Genomic DNA, 7,478 nt, shown 5'->3' with positions numbered 1-7,478 from the left:
ACAGTAAACCCAGCTGAAGTACTGCTGCGGCTGAGGCCATGTAACCTAGCATTCTCTGAAATTTTTTCAGAGGCGTGAGGCTGTTCATCTGAAAGGACGCGGCTAGTCGCTGAACACGGCGCTGGCTGTGTAGATAAGCGAGCCGCCATCGCCATGGAGTCTAGTTCTATTCCAAGGAAGGATATTGCCTGACTGGGCTGTAGTGAGCTCTTGGTCCAATTGACTGCAAGACCCAAACTGTTCAGATGACTGAGGAGAGCTGTCCTGTGAGACAGAAGCTCCGTATGTGACTGTGCTAAAATCAGCCAATCGTCCAAATAGTTCAGAATTCGCAAGCCCTGACTCACGAGGGGTGCGAGCGCCGCATCCATGCACTTCGTGAAAGTACGGGGTGCTAAAGACAGGCCGAACGGAAGGACGGTGTATTGATGAACCTGGCCGTCGAAGGCGAATCTCAAGAATGGCCTGTAACGGGGATTTATCTGAATCTGAAAGTAGGCATCTTTCAGATCGAGAGAAATAAACCAGTCCCCCTGGTGCACATGCGCGAGGAGTTTACTGATTGTAAGCATTTTGAACGGTCTTTTTGCGAGCACCTTGTTCAAAACCCTGAGATCTAATATTGGTCTGAGGCTGCCGTCTTTCTTGGGGACAAGAAAATAACGGCTGTAAAACCCCGACTCGCTCAGAGAAGGTGGCACTCTCTCTATGGCCCTTTTGCACAGAAGGTTTGCTATTTCTGAACGAAGCATGCAGGCTGCTTCCGTGTTCACAGTAGTTTCGAGCCACGCTCTGAAGCGGGGAGGGCGGCGATCGAACTGTTGCAAATAGCCCTGTTTTATTGTGCTTAACATCCATTTGGATATCCCCGGGATAGCTTTCCACGCTTTGAAGCGTAACGCTAGCGTAACGCGTAACGTTCCACGATTTAGAGAGCTCGGCGTGGAGTTCCGGCAGGAAGGGATCGGCCCGGGCCGCGGGGGCCGCGCGGCGACGGCTCTGAAGAAAGCAGCCGTCGAGTCTGTTGGGAGCCTGCTCAGAGGGCGGTGACCACTCGAGCCCGAGGCGGTCGACGGCCTGTGTGAGGAGGCGCGTTAGTTCTTCCTCGACTCCGGCGCGGGTCCTGCTGGATTCCTGGGCCGAGGAGGAGGCTTGGGAGCCTGACCACTCCTCGCTGTCCGAAGCCATGATGGAACAGCAGCCCTTATCCTCTGCCTCGTCATCCGCGATGGCAACAGTGCGGCCGCCGGCGGCAACTGAGCGTCCCGGGGCGGGGAGGGTGAAAGCGAGGCTCGAGGGAGAGGCTCCGGCGAGGTAGTCGCTTCTAACACCGGTTCCGGCAGCCTTTGGGAGCGGCGCTTCTTTCTGCGCGGCGAAACAAAAGGCGGCACGGCGGCTTCGGTTTTGAGTGCTTCGAGTGGAGCCCGCAGAGTCGACATCGGAAGCTCCTCGCAGAGGTCGCATCCGCCGTCAGCGAGGGCGAGCTCTGCATGTTCCAGTCCCAGGCAGAGAGCGCAGATGAGGTGGCGGTCTCCGGCGCTGAGAGGGGCGCGGCATGAGGCGCAGGTGGTGCGAGGCATCTTTAAAAAGACGCTCGTTGCTCTTTTTATGAAGTTCCCTGAGGAACTAGCTTGCTCTAAAAAGGATACGTTGAAGGATATGGCTGAAGGTGGCGAAGACGGCCGGCTTCTTCGAGCGCTGTCCACGCTTGCTAGATGCCCCTCGAACGGCGACGCGGCTTCTGCAGTTCAGAGATGCGAAGAGCTTCGCTGAATAGATGAAAATCAGGGTTCCCAGCTTATATGCACTCTAGCCACGCCCATTCTGGCGGGCTTTGATACAGTGACGGCGCGGGCACCTGTCATTGGATGCAAGTTCACTCAAGTTCGTCTATAGGCTGCAGCAGTTGCCGCAGAGCAACCTATGAGCTCGCTAGCTAGCCCGCTCAAGGTATGCAGCTGCTGCACTGCGTTGACAATGGATACAAAATTAAGGATAATTTTTTGGCTTCAATATCTCAGAAAAGATGAATCTTTCCCGTAGCGTAAGCTAGCTTACGCAATACGAGAGAACCTCTCGTAAGAGAACCCTTTTTTACTCTTTTATTTTTATGGCAAATTTTTACTTTTGAAAATATCTGGAGCATTTGTGTTGGAATTCATTGTTTACCAATGTCATTGCAGTTAATGTTCAAAATGACACTTGAGCACTTGTATTATTTAAAAATTTATTTACAATATTTTATTGTATGACATCGATGGCATAATGTTGCAGACCATTGCACATTTATTTGAATACATTTGTTGTATATCCTAGGCATACAGTATGTTGTCAGACATTTATATAAATTAATTGCTGTTAAATACAAAATGTATGTATACATGAGCGAGGAACCTGAGATACCATGTTGTAATTGTTACATTTTAATAAATATTGGAAAGATGCATTGTGTGGTAATTATGAATGAAATAAATTAAAGTACCATTAATTTATAATAAACTAATTGTAACAAAGTAAAGAAAAACAATTAGATCAATCTAATACATTTAAATTAAGTCAAACTTAATTCTTTAAGTTGTTCCAATTATAATTATATTGTTTAAAACATTTAAAAATATATACATTGTTTCAGTCCAATGTTTACAAGCTGTTCCAATTTAAGAACTCCAGGTTCAATATAATGTTTATTGTGGTTCAATGTAAAAAAAAAAATCATTATCTCAAACAGTATTTCTTGCTTTAGTTAAGCTTTATAATTATTTGTGTAAATAATTGCTCTATAATATTTACGTTGAATTAATTATATAATTTTTCAGTGTACTGTTATGATGTATAATGAACCTTTAACAGAGCTTTATAGTATTTGTCCTTTTTGAAGATTGACCGCTCCTGCTTACTATAAACTGTTATTCTGTGGAATACAGCTGCTTAAAATATCTATTTTTATTTTCCAAGGAAAGTAACAGCATGTAGGTTTTGAACAACGTAAGGGTGAGTAAAAGAGTGAGTAAATGTAAATTTTCCATTTTAGGTGAACTACTCCTTTAATCCTTTAACTCCTCTAAATGAATTAAAGACATAAAGAAAGTATTTAGAAAATCTTAAATTTATTTTAAATTATTAACTATTACTATTTGCATTAAAAATATATGACACTGCCCTTGCCACAACCTAAAACCTCAATTGAAGGCACAAGTCACATGTTTTACCATGTTCTAGTAGTAATCTGAGGGTGAAAATACTCTACTTTGTGTTATCGATAATTTTACAAGACAATATAAAGTTAGTTTTCTAATAAGGAACTTCAGAAACTTACCAGATAACCCATTCATTCAATTCCTTTACAATTTATGGATATGGACAATCTGGCCATATTAGATTATTGTCGTTGTGGGGGGACTTGTCCCCTCAACGTATATTGTGGTTACGGCTTTGCAACTGAGTGTGCTCCAACGTAAGGGTGCTTACCTCAAGCACCCCCGTAGAACCGGGCCTGCATATAAATTCACACATCAGGGAAATAGCCAGTGCAGAATTTACCAGTATTTTCGAACATGGCGTGTTCCCACATGACCTCTAAACTGAATATTGCAGGTAATTGTCTGGAAAATGCTGTATGTGTGAAAGCGACTAAAGACATTTTGAAAGATCATGATGCTTTTAAAATACTAAATCTATACTAAAAATAGAGTTATTTTTGTTGAGTCATTGTGCCTTTTCCATGACACTTCTTCTCAGACATAATTATTCACAAAAGCTGGACATAATCTTTTGTAGAAAGAGGAGCTGTAATTATATTAACTTGGCTTAGGTGCCTCCTCTAAACCTCTGATAAGGTCTTTTTCTCCGAAGAACAAGAGATTCCTTTATTACAGCACATATTCAGTCTGAAATTAGCAGGCCAGAAAATAAGTTGTTTTTGATATTAATACATCCATTAAGGTTTCTTTCCAAAACTCATTTATCCCTGCTTCTCACTCTCCATCCCTACTTCTCTATTTCTGTCTCTCTCATCAGTTCAGAGTTCTCCTCAAGTATCTTGCATCTAAAATAGCAGTTTATAATGACATGCAGACAAAAGACAATTTTCAACCACATCTAAAAGTACGAGACAACAGTTTTCAAAGTCTGTGCTAGATCAACATGATTACACGGGAAGTCGGCATGTAGCGTCCGAATGTTCCTGTACTCTAGGATCTGCCACATTATGTCGACTCACTTATAAGCGGTCTCTCCCATCAATTTTCGCATCGGCTCAAGTGTGTTTGCGTTCCATTGTGGCATGACCGGAAGCATGTTGTACTAGTATTTTTGGAGACGTGGGTTTGCATCCCACATTGAAACCAGGAAGTAGTCGCGATCACATAATCAGTGATGAGCACAAGGTTGCATTTTGCCCACTAACATTACATTTTTATTTCACAGAAGGTCAAGTTTAAGGGGGGGCTACAGTTTATAAAATATGCAACCCAATCTTATAGAATTAACATTACTATATATAAAAACAAGTTTTCTGGTGAAATTAACATTAGAGGAGGTACAACAAATGTACTTTTTTTTTTTTTTACTTTTACACAAATCACGAGTAAAATGGATGATTATGACTTTATAGACACACTATTTTCTAACTATTACTAACACACTGCTATGTTATGATATCGAAACACATTCACTATAACATAATTTGAAAAACAGCACATTGATACACTGTTGATTGCTCATTGACCCCAGCTTGACTTAACTTTGCTTAAATTAGTTCACATTTACATATAGTGTGCTGTTCTATACATCTGTATAATTTGTCAACATTATTAACTCTTTTTCAACTAGACCATATAGTAAAGGTGAACTCATTTAAGCAAAGTGACATCAGTGATATTTATACACTTTTCCAATGTGATTGACTTCCTATGTAGCTCACCTAAAACGTGTTGGACTTTGGACTCGAAGAACGTGATTCAAGTTCAGCCACACACACAAGCTGATCCATGAGAAGAAAGTGTCATGCAAGCCAAAAAATGTCAAAAGGGTTGTTTCAGAAAATGTGCTTTTCATGTCGTATTTGCTTTTTCGGATCAGCTAGGTTTGGGTATTGCTTAGGGTATGTCTGTTTTGTTTACATCATTTATAACATCATCAGTAAGAGTTACAGTTTTAGGTTAAGAAGGTACGTCTTACTTATTAAATGCTCCATTTAATATTAACCTTAAAAACCTTGCCTGGTTATGACACCATTTCGCGCTCCCGCACGAGATGCTGCCCAATGGTCTAATATACAGAAATAAATAAATACAAATAAAGCTGTGCAAACGGATGCAGAAATTCATTCAGGGTGAATGGCCCCTTAAACATCAGCTTTTAAAAACACATCTAGACATCTTGTTTTTTAAAACAAGAACGCATTCGGCCTGAAGGGGCCTTTATGCTAGAAAATGTAGTTTGTTGCGGCCAATCAGCCTTCACCAATTGTTTATATGAAGATCTAATGACAATGTTTAACAATGTTAACCTTTTGACACAGTAAGAGGAGTGAAAGATGGATTTTTATATTATTAAAATGTTACTGCTTCTCTGGTATTCATAGCAAATCATTAATGTCAGCATGATGCATCCAAAAGTCTATTGAGTTTTTTCTCTTAGCGTTTCCAATACCAAGAAGAGGACTCACTAGAAGATTTGTCATTGGTGTTAAGCCAAACCGCTTTCTCTGAAACAAGTAAACAAAGAAACACATCACAAATCCAGCATGTTTGTGCCCAAGGGTAAGCTGATGCAACCCAGAAATTCCCTGTAAAAGCACATCTCCTACAATGCAGAGCTGATCACAGCAAGAGCTTATTGACTAGACCTCAGGCTTTGTTTGGACACATACAGAGGTTAATGGTTAATTGATATAGACGCTTGAAGGAATATGATTTTCTGCATTCATATTGTTCATTGTTGTTACGTTTGAGCAGCGAGGCAGACGAGGAGAGAGGATCCAAATGCAGTTTAGACTTTTATTAAATGAACAAACGAATAAACAAAGGAAAAACCCACAAGGGGGAAAAACTTAAACGGAGAACCAGGGCAAACATAAACAGAGAACTAGGGCAGCAAACATTCATGCACATACATCAAACAACGATCGACAAGGACTGAACAAGAAACCAGGGTTTAAATACAAGAGGAACAAACAAGGGAATGAGGGACACCTGGAAGAAACAATCAAGGGAACACCAATCATAATAACAAACTACAAAGGACTACAAAAAAAAAAAACCAAACAGGAACCAGGAAACAGGGGCTAAACTAAACTTCAACATAAGAGCACAACAACAAAAGACACCAATGAACATGACAGAAACCAAACAGGAAACAGGAACCAGGAAACAAGGACTAAACTGAACTTCAAAATAAAAGCACGAAGACAAAAGACACCAATGAACATGACAGAACCCCCCCCCCCCCCCTCAAAAGGATCGGATTCCAGACGATCCAAAAAAAAAAAAAAGAGAGGGCAGGCAAGCAGTCTATGGGGGTGTGTCAAGGGGCCGGGGTCAGGTGGCCTGGGGGACATCCACTGGGTAGGGACAAGCTTAGGAGGCCAGGGAGGCATCCACAAGGCAAAGACCGGTTCAGGGGGCCTGGGAGGAGGAGTGGCCACTGGGGAAGCTGGTGGAGCCAAGGTGGACTTCTGAGGCGGAGCAGTCGTGGCCTTGGGTGGCGGCGCCGAAGGAGGCGAATCAGCGTTGGGCAGAGCCAAGGGAGGCGATGGCGGAGCTGGGGGAGCCACTGGAGGCGGAGCCGAGGGAGGTTCAGGAGGTGGAACTGAAGGAGGCTCTGAAGGCGGAGCCAAGGGAAGTTCAGGAGGTGCAGCTAAGGGTACCTCAGGAGGTGGAGCCGAGGATGGTGGCTCCGTAGGAGGCTTTAGAGGTGGAGACCTGGAAGACTCTGGAGGCGGAGCCGAGGGAGGTGGCGCCGCAGGAGGTTTCAGAGGCGGAGCCCTGGAAGGCTCTGGAGTCTCTGGGAGCAGAGCCGTAGGAGGCTCGGGAGGCGGAGCCGTAGGAGGCTCGGGAGGCGGAGCCGTAGGAGGCTCGGGAGGCGGAGCCCTGGGTGGCTCGAGAGGCGTGAGAGGCAGAGCCCTGGAAGGCTCGGGAGGCTCGAGATGCAGAGCCCTGGAAGGCTCGAGAGGCGGAGCCCTGGAAGGCTCAAGTGACTTGAGGGGTGGAGCCTTGGGAGGCTCGAGAGACTTGAGGGGTGGAGCCCTGGGAGGCTCGGGAGGAGGAGCCCTGGAAGACTCGAGAGACTTGGGAGGCGGAGCCCTGGAAGGCTCAGGAGGCTGAGCCCTGGGAAGCTCGGGAGGCGGAGCTCTGGGAAGCTCGGGAGGCGGAGCTCTGGGGGTACTGGCTCTTGGACGGTCATGGCCACTGGCACTGGCTCTTGGACGGTCGAGGCCACAGGCGCTGGCTCAGGGACATCGGAGGCTACCGGCGCTG

The sequence above is a fragment of the Xyrauchen texanus genome, chromosome 10 (genome assembly GCF_025860055.1).
Source record: "Xyrauchen texanus isolate HMW12.3.18 chromosome 10, RBS_HiC_50CHRs, whole genome shotgun sequence".
In the NCBI taxonomy this organism is placed as follows: Eukaryota; Metazoa; Chordata; class Actinopteri; order Cypriniformes; family Catostomidae; genus Xyrauchen; species Xyrauchen texanus.
Note: the sequence above shows the minus strand (reverse complement) of the source record.